General features: G+C 42.3%; 1 protein-coding gene across 7 annotated transcripts in view; it reads left to right on the top strand.

Moving 5' to 3' along the window:
* Window positions 1–14,453, top strand: part of DAB1 (DAB adaptor protein 1) — a 1,149,186-nt gene that overhangs the window by 828,787 nt on the left and 305,946 nt on the right. Inside the window, exons 1-2 of one of the 7 annotated variants that reach the window (XM_036911225.2) lie at window positions 5,792–6,417; window positions 6,904–6,988. The exons of 5 other annotated variants lie outside the window; for them this stretch is intronic. The gene's annotated coding sequence lies outside the window, so the exon portion shown is untranslated. Of the gene's footprint in view, window positions 1–4,009; window positions 4,105–5,791; window positions 6,418–6,903; window positions 6,989–14,453 lie in introns of those variants that run through there. One more of the 7 variants, XM_036911224.2, reaches the window with a different exon arrangement.

Here is a 14,453-nt window from a genome sequence, read left to right as displayed (position 1 = left end):
GGGATATTGATAGTTGTGCCAGAGAACAAATTTGCTTGAAGAAATTATGGGATTTCTGGTCATAAAGGTAAAGCAGATTTCTTTAACAAAGGATCTTTCAAAGTTTCTAATATACCAATACCCAATATGATTTTTCAAGTCATCAGGGACCATTATGAAATATTTTTGGAACTATTTAACAGTGAATTCATCCCTTTTGCCTTCCTTCTGTCTTCTCTTCCATCTGTCCATTCCTTACTTATTTTTAAAGACTATCTTTAAGGAGTAGAGAAATCTGTGGGAAACACTAGTAAATTGCCTACTGAATGTTCATTAGCTCCTGCGAGCCTCCCGTCGGCCCTGGCATAGGCTGGGATTGGCAGAGAAAGGGGCCGGGGCCTGGAGTGTGAAAGGCCTGCTGAGCCTCTGACAGGAGCTGAGTCAGGCCTGTGGTGCCACGTGTGAGACTGCAGAGTAGTTGGTCCCCCCAGACTCTGTGCCCTCGCTTGAGTTTCAGCCCACAGAGCTTGGGACATTGATTCTTTTTTTTTTCAAGTGCTGTGACATTTTTATATTTAAAAAAATTAAGACCTGTCTCCACTAAGGCAGTTATATAAGCAAATATAGACAGTTTGGTAAAAGTTACTCTTTGGAAGAACAATGTTTCCATTTAAGCTCAATATCATTATTTACTGTGTGCATCTATTGAGTCATGGCCATGTTCTCACAACTATTGAGAGATTTTGAGGAGTCGATAATGAGTAAATCACATAGAGAACAAACTTAACGTGTCCCTTTCCAAAAGGCTCACTATCCTGTTTTCTTGGAAGAATCTCTAAGTTACATTTTTTGAGTAATAACAGCAGTAATATTGTTATTGTTTTTGTAATAACAATAATAATAATAGTATTAGGAGCCATTGGGCATATGCTGGATACTAGACCTGGTGCCAGGTGAATTACAGATGAAGCCGCTCAGGCTCAGACGTGTTGAGAGCTAGGTGCCGTCAATTTCAGTTTTGGGTTAAGGCGCTGTGGCTGTCTTACCCATGAGAAGAGCAGCACAATGCCTCCTGTCCCACCATGCTTTTAGGAGCCCCTAAAAAAATGCTTTAATTTCCTTTAAAATCTGAAGAAGGAAATGAACTTTTAGTGTCTAAGATCATGTTTAGCTTTATATACAGTCCCAGGATGTAATTTGTAACCTGTAGGAAGGGACGCAGAAGAATTGGTTGGGGGCCTCTGGAAGTCACAGTGTGGGGACCATGACAGGGCTCAGGCCAGTTGCAGCTTGCTCACAGCACACGGGAGATGGGCAGACAGATGTACACTCCCAATGTGCGCTTGCCCTTCTGCACCTTGAGGCCTCATTCTCAGTTGGCTTTATCCCGCTCTCTCTCTTAGCCTAAGCATTCTTTCCACAGGCACAGTAGGTGCCGGGAAACTAGGGCACTGCATCCTTAATTTTAGCACCCCATCTGCTCCGGGAAAATGAAACAGAAAGGCTCTGCACCTTCTTTCCAAAGGGCTTCATCCCAGGATTCCTGAGCAAATGCACAGGCCCTCCCAGTTCTGATGGGAGCGAGAACCACTGAGGCTCTGTGGGCCCTGCCTTGTTCTAACAGACACTTTGATCCTGCAGAAGCATCCCTGTTCAGTTAGACCGAGTGGGGAGCTGATATAATGAGCAAGTGGAGAAACAGGTGGAGAGCAGCAGCGTGGGAGTTTGCACACAGCATTCTGCCCAGCAGCCACTTCTGGAAATTAGAACCTTTGGAAATTTGGCCTTCATTTCTCTGAGCAGGAGTCCAGCACACACAGGGTCACTTTACATCCAAGGCACAAGGTGCTTCCCTCCACTCTCCTGAGTGAAATAGAGTCGTCTTAAAGTCTTTGGGTGAGTCTTGTATCACAACAAATGAATTTGCTCTGGGTACATTCGTCCATGCTCTGGTGATGTGCCCCGGGCATTTAGTCGTGATGCAGTGCTGTCTCTGGCTGATATTATCATGAAGCAGAGGTTTCTTATTGTTATAGAAGACTTAGATAAAATTGTAACATACCCCCTTTTTGGGACTCAGTTTCCCACTGGTAAAATGAAACACATTATTTCTAAACCCCATTCCACCTCTGGATTCTATATTTTGGCGACTAAGTGGAAGATCACAAGGTAAGGTCTGGGGATTTCTCATGGGGATCATGGATGGAAAAGAGCCATGCAAATCTCATTCATCTTTATTTTAATGGAGAAGAACAGCTCTCAGTTGCTGAGGAATTACTGTGGGCCCAGGGACTCGACATACTTTATTTTCCCTATAATAATAACATTTCAAGATAACTTTTAGTAGTCACATTTCAGAGATGAGAAATCTAGGTTGGGAAACAGGTGAGGAACCAGGAGTTACATCTCCAGCTGACGTCCCTTCATGGTCTCTTACTTTATCATTGTCGCCATCATGCTTAGCTGCTGCTGTTTCACTGTCCGTGAGAAAGATGCAAACATCTATCAACACACTAATACAACACCAAGTTCAGTAGGCTTGTCGGGAGGTGTCCACCAGTGACCTTTGCCTGGATATAGCTTCTGTTGGACATAAAAGGTGTGGGGCATTCCAGGTAGAAAAGCAAACAGAAAAACATTAACTTCTCCTGATTCTTGATTTATTGGGAGCAAGGTCCAGTGCCATAAACACATGCTGATGAGCATAACTTATTTTCTTTCTTCTTCTTTAGATGGGCTGGAGGCAGGAAGCCTTCCTTGGGAAGGAAAAAACCCTCATTATACTAAGAAAGCTATTGAGAGTTTAAAGTCTGTCTCTTTTTTTCTCAAAGTTTGACTTTATAAGTCTGAGAGGTTTGATGGCCTAGATAGTTGCCTCAGTTTCCCAACATGATCAGTTTTCTGGGACCCAGACTTCCCAAGAGAAGCCACCCCTGAGCTGGGCAGCATCCCCATGTAGGAGTGTCCGGCTCTCATGGTGGGAGAGAGCACTTTGTTCCATGTCCCACAGAACTGGGTCACTGGGACAGCCGGAGCCGTCACAGGGTCATAGTGCCCTTCCTGTACCGCGTGACCCTTCCAGCTAGAACAGGCAACTCAGTGCCACCGCTTTTGAAGTCACGGAGACCTGTGTTCAAATCCTTGTTCTGGCACTACTTATATTTTCTTTAGCAAGAACCTGGCTCCCTGTGTCCGCGTTTCTTATCTGTTGTGGCTTGGAGGTGCGCGCAGGAAGAGAGGACCCATGGGAGTCGAGCATTTTGAAATCATCTTGAAAGATGGCAAAAGAGCAGGATTAGTCTGAGAGATACAACAATTTTTATTCTTATTTTACAAATGAGGGAATGGAGCCTCACAGAAGTTTCCCTGGTCACAGAGCTAGTGAGCAGTCATGTCCATTCTGAAAAACCAAGCCTTCCTAGCAGAACTGCTTATGACTAGACTGTAGCCTCCTTAAGAGCAAAGGCCTGTTGCACTCTCCACCCCACAGCCTGGCTCTGGCCTCCCCCTCTGGGTCTCCTCCTCACCTTCTTTCTCCTTCTCCCCTCCAGTTCACACTAGCCTCCCCACTGCCCTTTGAACACACTCATTTCTGTCTCAGGAATTTTGGGCATGCATTTTTGCACCAGTGTCATCTTAAGAAGGCCTTCCCTGACTATTCACTGGAAAAAAATGTGTCCCTTCCCAACACTTCTTATTCCCGCCCCACCCTTTTCACTACATAGCTCTTCCCACATCTGACATGTTGCACTTGACTTACTCATTTGTTACTGTCTGCCTTCCTCCACCAAGACACGGGCTGCACTCCCAGCGCTGGACCATGCATGGCAAACAGGCTGCTGTCAGTAAATTAAACTATGTGTTGATGGACTGTATAAAGAAATGTGTTTGGAATGGAGGGGGCCTGTGTTTGAATGCCCCTTGCCTGGATGGTGTTCACGGCAGGACATGAACCTCCTCTACCCATGTGATTGCACCTGGCCAAACTCCTTTGGCAATCACTGAGACTCCTTAATTGTGATCCCAGCTGTGAACTTTGTCCTTCCTCCTTTGTGGGTTGACTCTGAGCTCCTACAAGGCTCAGGACAGCTGTCTCCAAGAGCCGTGCTTTACATGATCACATGGGTAATGTAACATTTAATTATTTTATCTCTGAGTAGAGCTCTTTATTAGAAATTAATTTGCTCAGGTTGTTGGGTTTTGTTTGCTTTTAGCATGCAGAGGCTATTTCCCCTGGGTAGGAGAGATGCTTTCTGAGCTCTCTCTCGCTTGTGCCTGAAGTTCTAGGAAAAATGCTTTTTAGAATGTGACTCTCTGAAACTGAGTTTTGGTAAATCATGTTCCGAATGAAGGGCTCCTCCTACAGTGTGGGCAGAAGTCTTACTTCCTTTATTTCTTTCAAAGATCTCTCTTATGCTTTTTGAAGTGTTTCAAAAACTTATTCTTGGAGCAGGGGTCCTATTAAAGTGAATGACATTAGACATTGTCTAATAATATGAAATCATATGGAAATGCTTTGTATGACTGATGAATGATATATGCATTGGACCACAGTGGTGTCAGAAGTGGACTAGGAATCAGATGACCTAGCTAATTGTTCTCTGTGATTTTCTAGTTGGGCGACTTGGGGCAAACCATCTGATCTCTGACACATTTCCTCATCTGTCAAATGAAGATTCTAGGCCATTGGTCTTGATGACATTCAAGATCCTTTCTACCTTTAAAACTCCAGGCTAGAAGCCTTCGATCTTAACTTGGATGCAGTCACTTACTTGTACCAGAGCTCTGGGGAAGTCACCCTTCTTCTCAGAGCCTCAGTTTCCAATCTTTAAAATGAAGATCAAGATTCCTACTTTGTATTTCTCCAAGGGTATTAAGATAATTTTATTTGGGTGCAAAGATGTGAAAGTACTTTTTATCTGTAGAATCCTATTATTATTATAAGTGACGTCCTCTTTTATTGTGATTTTGTGGCAATGTGCCAACAAAATGATGGGATAAGTTAGGAGATGAAAAGTCATTGTATATCATATTGACAGTTTTTAAATTGTGCTTTTAAACTATATTGGTTTTACATTTCACTTTTGAATTTTTTTAAATCCCCACCTTACATCTTAAGATCTTGACTTGAGCTTGGGGGATTCATAGCTTTCATGAAACATTTCAAAGAACTACTTCATATACTCCTTTTCTAAACTCTGTGAATTTTTTTTTGTTGTGGGGGTGGGTGTTTATCCCTGGAATTCCTGAGGGAAGAGATCTTTTCATGCTTCTGATCATATATCTCTTACTCCTTAGTTAGATATTAGCTGGTTATACCTAAAGAATCACAAATAACAAGTGAATGACTATTTGCAGGACTAGCTGTTTGCTTTCTGGAAACTGCCAGTTAATGGGGACCTAATCAAGACAGGCTCACTCTTTAGAAATAACCCAATTAAAAATCTGGAGTAATTTACTTACCACTTTGGCTCTTGGAAGCCATTTAGTATTAATTCTGTTATCTTTTCTTGATCTTTTTTCTCTAAAGAATACTCCTAATTTATACTGTGAATTTAAATGACCAAAGGCTAAAGTTCTCTCCAAAGACGGAAAAGGATTCATTATTGAGGTCAGTGGCCCCACAGGCCTTTGGCCCAGGTGGCTAGGCTAGGCAAAGTTGTAGTCTGGATTCAGCAGATGGGGAAGGAAATATGGTCTGGATTCAGCAGATGGGGAGGGAGGTGTGGTCTGGATTCAGCAGATGAGGAGGGAGTGTGGTCTGGATTCAGCAGATGGGGAGGGAGGTGTGCTCTTACCAGCTGAGGTTGAGAGGGGAGAATAGGGGCCAGTTAATGTCTAGCAACAGTCTCTGCCCCTCTCGCTGTCATCCCACCTGAGCCCCCTTCTCTTTGTCCCCATGGTATTAATTCTAACCTTAGAGCTGATAACCTGTGAGGAAGCATAATATAGACCCAGGAGTCAGGTATTTGTAAGGTACCAAAAAAGAGCTTGGAATCCAGAAGACATGGATTCACTTCCTAGCTGGGAAAGCTGTGACCCCTCCCTTCTTACCAGCCATGGGAAATAGTGGCAGCCAACCTACTTACTGAGCTGTCATGAAGATAAAGTGAGTGTGCGAAAAGGAAAATACATGGGCAAATTGTGACAGTTGTTAGAAAAGAAATGGCAAATGCATGCATAGTCAAGGGCACCCTCCTAAAAAAGTTAGAGATCCTTTCTTTTCATTACTGCTATGTTCTAACTGGCTTCTTGTTTTCCCATTAAAAATGAAAATGGGAGGCAAGTGTGAATTGGAGGAAGGAGTTGTTGGGGCCTCAGGCCTCGGCCCACATGGAGCTCACACCAGCTCACCTTTGCTACCCTGCAGAGAAGGCAAAAGGAGTTAATGATGAAATGTCAGAAAGGCACTTGAGGGCTTTCAGAAATACTTGTCAGGTAATATTTATACACACATAACATCAAATAAACAGAACTGCCATAGTTGTATTATTAATCATTTTATTGTTTTTATTAGTGGTAATGAAGACCAAAGAGTCCATTTAAAAAAAATGTGGTTGGGTATGCTTAAGGAAACAAACGTTATATTTCTTTTAAAACTTTGTGTAAGAGAAGGCTACCCAGAATCCTCACACTTGGCAGGCAGAAGTTAATCTAAACTGTTTTCCAAATTTACCAAGCACTTGCCTGAATAGACAAGGAGCCTGAGGGTATTTCTTGTGGGAGTGATGAGTTGTGAATCCCAGTATGAGATGTGTTTAAAAAAAAACACACCAGAGTCTGTTTAGAGAGAGAAAAGAAGTTTCTGAATATTTGGCAAAACAGGTTATTTTTAAACTGAGGGAAAATAGGATTATGGAGATTTCAAAAATCTTGTGGTTTTATTTACTCTGCTGTATGTGAGACTTTCTTGCATCTCATTAGCGCAGGAGCACAAGGAGGTGCAGGAGACATGGATTACCATCTGTGCCCTCAAGGGGCCTTCGTGCTCATCGTGGGCCAAATACAGGTAAAGTTTAAAAAATGGCAATTGATGTAAGACAGGATGGCTTAATGGAGGCAATGTAGTATTTGGAGTCAGATGCACTTACATCCTAGGTCTGGGACAACCCTAGAAATGGGACCTGGGGCTTAATAGTTCAGCATTTCTGTGCCTCAGTTACCCCTACTACAAAATCGAGATGATAATGCTTCCCACATTGTAAGGATTAATGAGATGAGGCGTGCACAGTGCCCAGCCCAGAATGTGGCACACAGTTGGTTCTCACAAGTGTAATTCTGTTTTTCTTTCTGCTTTTCTCCTCTGCTTTGCTCTGTCACAAGGAGATGTGTAGTCAGAGAGTTCCTCAGGGATTCTGAAGGAGGCAGGCTGTGACAGAGAGTCTTTCGTGGAGGGCGATCGCTTGGACCTTGAGCTGGCTCTTCGGTATTTGCCCTTTTCTCCTCACTCCAGAAGGCTGGCCTGTGTGGACTGCATGCACGGGCTTCCTGGCCTCTTGGCCTCTGCTCAGGATTAGCCAATGCTGAGTTCCGGCAGGAGCTCAAAGATGGGAGGGAGGAGAGTGAAGTCTATGTGCTTTGATCTGCTTTTAGGCTTTCTCCTGGTCGTGGACTTGCTTCATCCTAGATTGAAGGTCACTCCTCCCTTTAAGGCAGCTTTCTCTACAGGGTTCCCTCCTGATTCTGGTCACCCCTCCCTCTCCCACCACGTCAAGTCTAGGGGAGGTAATGGTTCTGCTACTCTGTCCCTGGGATATTACAGAGTCCTTTGACATTTCCCTTCAACACACTCCACCCTTGTGTAAATAATGCCTTTATTAATGCTTCTGGAATAAGCCTATTTTGAGTTTGTTATCTGTTTCCTGAAGGGACCTCAAAGCAGGGGCTGAGGTTGACTAGGTGAGGAAGTGTAGCAGTGGATGACCATAGATCTCGGGGGTCTGTGATGGACCTGGTATGCTGTAGCATGTGTGAGGGGGAAGAACAGAGCTGAGTTTGGGAAGTGTGCTGGACTGAAGCCTGAAGGTCAGGTTAAGTTAACATATCAGATTCATATCAAAGCAGAAATAGTTTTTGGTAATTGCTTCCTGATTCATTTGACAGGTATATATTGGAAAAGCAATAGGTATATAGTATAGGAAAGAATATCAGAAATTTATCCCTTTTCCTTCTCAAGAATTGTATGCGAATGCAATAGAGGGAAGAGAAGGCCAACAGTATGTAATGAATACCTTCTGTATTACCAGGCAATTTGCATATATTATCTTATTTATTCTACTCAGCAACCATTAGAGGTAAGGGACCAATTTCCCAGCTTCATAGAGGTAGAAACTGAAGCTCAAAGACTTCAAGAGACTTACCACAAGTTATAGAGCTGGGAGTTAGCGGAGCCCGGATTTGAAAACCCAAGGGGGGTCTGTGAGACTCTGATGTTCATGTTTTTATGTCTGTGCCAACTACAAGATATGAATAGTGATGGATTTAAGAGTTCAGATGAGAGGAGAGATAGGTTCACCAGCGTGAGCCTCAGGCTGTTTGTTACAGTCTCACCCAATAAGGAGGGCTGGCTATGCACGGCCAAGAGCAGCAGGGAGGCATTTCTCTGGAGTCTCAGAATAGCCCTCCATCCTGGGCTCACAGAGGTGGTATAGTTTCCCAGGAAGAAGCCTGGGTATCTCTCAGGGACTAGGTTATCTTGTTGTCCCCATTGCACAAGACTTGGTTGAGATCTGTTGACTCCCTGCCATTGGGTACCCTCAGTGTCTACTTCTACTGAAAATGATCTCATTCCCTAATTATATATTTTGTCTCTACTTGTGGCTTCTGCCAGTCTTCACTTTTGCTAACTTCTGCTCAGTCCTCCCATTGCTGCCTCCTGGCTTCTCCCTGTGCATCTTTCCATTGCTGGTTCCATTACCACTGGGCAGAGTCTCTTTCAGTGAGTTCAAATTCTTGAGACAGAAAATATGCCTATCTCCTCATATGTCCAGTTTGGATTAACTCTTCCTGCCAGGACAAGCTGTGGTTGCTGGGCAGCCAAGGAATTGTCCCTTGGGCAGGAATCAACTCTCAGTGCGGTCAGCTAGTGCTCAGATAGGGGAGTGGACATCAGTGGGGGCCACTGTTCTATCACAGTCTATACCCCCTGGCCACCAAAATTCACATCTGGCCCAAATGCAAGATTTCTCTATGATCTCATCAGTTCTAAACCTCAAATCTCAATCAAACCTCATTAGTTTAAAAGTCCAAATTCTCTTTATCTAACTCATCTAAATCATATTGCAATAATTAGGACATGAACATCTTTGCGTGCTGGGTGGGGAGGGGGACATTTTCTTGCCTACCACCAGCACTTACTACACTATGTGATAAGCATTTTATATGAATTATGTCATTTAGTAAACTCACCAAATCTGGTGTGTATCCTTGCATTTTGTAGGGAATGGATTCAGGCTCGGTTGTTCAATACTGGCCTGACCCTATGGGACTAGGGAGAGAGTGGGGTCATGGCCCTGAAGGCATGTGTGATTTCTCTTAATCGTTATGCCTGGGCTTCCCAAACTTTGCAGCATATTTGAATCACCTGGGGAATTATGACTTCCAATGCCTAGGTTGCCCCTCGGACTAGTTAAATAAGAATCCCAGCATGGGAGACAAACATCAATAGTTTTTTCCAGCTCCTCCGGTGATTCCAGTGTGCGTCAGAGTTTGGGAACCTCCACCTCACTTGTCATGAGAGGCTAGTGTGCCAAGGCTCAGGGACAGGCACGCGGTCAGGTGAGCCTTCTCCCTGGAGGGGTACTTGAACCAATATTTGAAGGGCTTTGCTGGTGTAACAGTGAGCAGGGAGTTCCATGGAGAAGCAGCAGCTTTCCATGTTGGTGAGTTCCTTAGTATTTGCCAAGGGCGACTTAATTTTTATGTTTCTGTGAGAAGGTTCAAATGAATATATTTACAAATCAGGAAACAAACCAAAAAAAGCTCCTTTGTCAGAGCATCCATCCCCATTTATGGCTTTAGCCAAACACATCCCCACCGTTATCACTGTTGTGTGTGCTTTTTGTCAGGGAGATAATTGTGGAAACTGGGTTGCTTCCTGTCAAGCGCAGATCCTCTTGTGGAGAAAATCTGAGCCATCCGTGTATCCTATCTTACAGTGATCGAGATCGGACTCGCAAGTCATTAATGAAGCAAAGGAACATGATGGGCCTTTTATTATTATTATTATTTTTCAAAAGGAAGGTGGTAAAAAAAATCCGGTGGTTGACAAGAGTGAGCAGAATGGAGCTAGGATGTCAGCGGCATCAGTGGCTGGGGAAGGCATGCTGCCCGTCCTTGGCTCTCTGGGCATGTGAGAGGGAGGTGTGTTGGCTGAGGCCCTGGACGGGACCAGCGGGAAGGACTGTTGCGAGAGGAACGACCTAGGGCCGTTGTGATCCAGCTTCTGCAAGATGGGCCGCTTCGGGATGAGCCCCTGCCCAGAGCTACTCTCAAAGCCAGGCAGCTTGGGGACACCTGTTGCACACTCGCCTGACTTGTCACTTACAGATATTGGCCTATGTTGTTCTCTTCTTTCCCATTGTCAACTTGGAAGATAATGAAATGCAGCTTGTGGAAAGGAGAGTAAATAATGTTAGTATATGTTTTAGGTAAATCAGCAGGTGAAGCAGCCAAATGCAGCATTTGTTTATTTAAAATTACCTTCACCGGGAAGGCCTAATTAAATACTTGTCTTTTCTTCTTGTCAGACCCCAGGGAATAGCAATGATTTCCAAGTTACTCAGACACGTTGTGGAGGGAATGGGGACTTAGAGGATCAGTCATGAAGAGCAAATGAGCACCGAGCCTCACCTTCTCATGGCTAAAGGGTTTCAAGTGGGCATCATGGCTAGAAAGCCCATGAGGGAGGAGCCCTTCAGGAGAAGTGTAGGGGAACAGATATGAAGGCCACCTGAGGCCAGTCCCTGCCCCTGGGAGAGGGGAGCAGCCAGCAGGCCTTGAATCATTTCTGTCCAGCATGTAGCAGGGGGTCTGCTGTGTAGGTGCAGAGTAGGTGCTTAGGAAATGTAGGTTGATTTAATTGGTTGATTGATTGATGTAGAGACATTGATTTGATTTAGAAAGCCTGTGATTTAATAGTGGTATGCTGAAGAAGTAGGGCATGTTTACTATTTTACTTTTTGTTTCCTGAAGATTCATTGTCTAGGACATCTTTGAAAAGGAAAATTGAAGAGAGTAAGCTTTTAAACTTAATAGCTGCACTGATGCAGTGGTCTCCCAGTTGGCCTCCCTGTCCCCAGCATTGCTGGCTTCCTGTCCCTGCTGATTCCTGGGTTTGCATCATTTTGAAAGAGCCTTAACTGTGTCAGTTGTTCCCCTGTTAAACCCCTGGAGTAGCTGCCTGTCATCTGCCAGTTGTCACCCCCCATTAATGGATCATTTTTTAAAATTCCACACCCCACACCCATGTATGAATTTTTATATGTATTTATATACATGTGCAGCTATTAATGTGCATATCAAAGTCATAAACTATTTCCTACTTTCTCAGACAAAAATAACTCTAAGTAGATAGTACAGAGTCTGTTTTCTTCATGCCATTTGATTTTCTTAAACACTCCCTGGGTTGCATGCTCCCTGGTTTGAAGACTTGGGACTTATTGACTCCCCATTTTATAGATAAAATTGAGGCTCAGAGTGCTTACATAGCTTAAGTGCCTATAATTACTAAGCAGTTGAGTAGAGTCAGGGAGGATTCCAACCCAGCCCCTTGGACTGCTTACTGCTTTAGGTTCTACCATCTGCTCATATATTTTTGTGAAATTAGAGGTGAGGATTTTAGAAGGTTGGGTTGAAGTGGGACTCCAAGTGTTGAAAACACTAATGGAATTATTTTAGGTTTATACACTTGTTTTTTCTGATACTCAGTTTATGTAATGACTTTTCATGGTGCAGTAAATACTTAATGAAACTGTATGATCCATTAGTTAAATGAAATGTTCCTAAGTGTGTCTTTTTTGCTGTCACATAAATTCCTTTAACATAGCTGAAACCTGGTTCTGACTTGTTAGCTTTGAGTTTGATTAAAGAAACACATTTTGTCCCTCTTACCACCTTGCTGAAGGTTGACTGATGCCTAAATAATAAGTGCCTGCCTTCTGGAATACAGCATTTTACTTTTTCAAAAGTTCTTTCATGATGTTTCATTTATTGCCATTCACTTAACCCCATGAGTTATATCCAGCATCATCCCATTTCATAGATGAGTAAACTGATAAATTGTTTAAATAGTTTAATTCTAGATTTTACCCTGGAAAAGCGAGACCACCAGCTACTTATATAGCAAGATTACACTTATTTATTTTTTAATTTATTTACAAAAAGAAAACATGTTTTGTTCATAGAGAATTTAAAATTATTTGGGTCACATTGTTTGACACTATTTATAAGTATTACTACTAATAATTACACTTTAAATGTATGTTCTCAGCCTAAGTTAAAGGGCATTGACTGTTGCATTTTTTGTATAGACAGTGCTGATACTTTCGTCCAGGATACCACACAGCGCTGGTTTTATGAACACCTAGAGGTCCTTTTTGTTCTCCATTGCTGGTTCAAAGGAATAGAAAATGCATAATTTGAATATGGACTTTGTGGATCCTGTAACTCATCATATTTCCTTCTTTGCTTTGGAATCTCGTCGACAAATTTATAGCCTATCTTATGTAACTGTACAGGTATTTTTAGTGTCCTATTTCTGTTTCCTTCACCTTTGTTTCTAATTCTTTTTCCCCCTCACTCCAGTTTTCCTCACTCATTAATTTTATCCTGTTTATAAAGAGAATGGCTTTCTGTAAAGTTCTTTGTAAGCTGAAATTCTTTTTATTTATTTTTATAATATCAGGTAAACATAACCAACAAGCAACATAATGAAGATGAGGTCTCAGGCAAAGAGATGCCTCTTACCTCTGGTTTTTTTCCTCCCCTTTCTTGACCCACACAGTTGTGGCAAAACAGCTTTGATCGGGCCTCCAGTGGGGTTGTTTATCTATCAATTTTGTGAACTTAGAGTTTTAAAGGAAATGTTATAACAATGTATTACTTTTATCAAAGGATTTGGTCAAAGCAAATGATGGTTCTACAAATGCTCTGAGGATGGTGATAATCAATAGAGAGATGTGTAGTATCTTTGAATATTGTTGTGCTCAAGTTCCTACTTATACTGCTAACATCTCCAGCACCTTTTAATAAATGTTACTGTTGGTTTCAACAAAACCTCACTCTTTCCTATTTTCTTGTTCCTGCAAAGAAAAAATGTGCAGAATGAGTGAGTTTTAGGCATTTTCCAAATTGGTAGATCGGACCAGGGTAGCCCTTGACATATTTAGAAAAGAGAAAAAGGTTGGACAGGTTAAAGCTCTAGACCCAGGGATGGAGAAGGAGATGATAGAGGAAAGGCTGACTTTTGCTAAGTAATTAAAGAAGTTTGCAATGCAATGATCTCTGGGGCAGATAGATGAAAGTCCTAGTGGGCAAATTCCTAGCATGGTGGCATGGTCTGGAGAGGAAGTTCAGAGCTTAGGAAGAAAGAGACCTACTCAAAACAACCTTGGTCCAGATACTCTGCCAAGTCAGGCAGTCCAAGCAGATACTGGGTGAAGCTGGAATCTATAATAAGAACTGACAGCCATAAACTGATTTTAAACTCAGCTAACCATGGGAATTAGAAAGCATGCCATCAAGGGAGCTGGAACAGGTCTGAAGTTGAAAGAAAAGTGAGGCCAGAATTGGCTTTGTCATAACTCTGAGTGCTAAGGTCTGAGGTTTTGCTTTTGTTTTTGTTTTTTAATTTTTTCAAATTGGAAATCTCAAATTATAGGAAAAAGAAAAATAATACACAAAAATACTACCCTGGGCCCTTTACTCAGCTTAACTTATTTCTAATATATTTTCTCATTTGCTTTTATCATTTGTATATTCTCTCTCTCTATGGATATGCATATGTGCACACACATACATGCATGCATGTATGTGTGTATACATATATGACTTTTTCTGAAACATTTGCAAATAAGTTTCACATGTCTTAGCCCTTTATTCCTAATATTTGGTATGTCTCCCCAAAGACTAGGTATATTCTCTACATAGCCATAGGAAAGTTACCAAATTAAATAAATTTAACATGGACATCATATTTTTACCTAATTTGGCATTCATATTCAAATTTGTTAATTAGTCCAGTAATTTTCTTTGTAGCATTTCTTTTCTCAGGATCCTGTGCAAGTATTGCATTTAGTTGTCATATCTGTTTAGTTCCCTTAAATCTGAAATATTTCCACAGCCTTTTCCTCTCATTAGTATAGTGTTGAAGAATACAGTCCTTTCCCCCCACTTTTAAATGGGTCATCTGATGAGATTCCTAGCCAGGATTCTAAATGAGAGTGATGTGCTCTTCTCAGGGAATCACATGCTAT

This window comes from Manis pentadactyla, chromosome 4, assembly GCF_030020395.1.
Source record: "Manis pentadactyla isolate mManPen7 chromosome 4, mManPen7.hap1, whole genome shotgun sequence".
In the NCBI taxonomy this organism is placed as follows: domain Eukaryota; kingdom Metazoa; phylum Chordata; class Mammalia; order Pholidota; family Manidae; genus Manis; species Manis pentadactyla.
The sequence above is the reverse complement of the archived record's forward strand: the minus strand, read 5'-3'. Positions and strand labels throughout refer to the sequence as shown.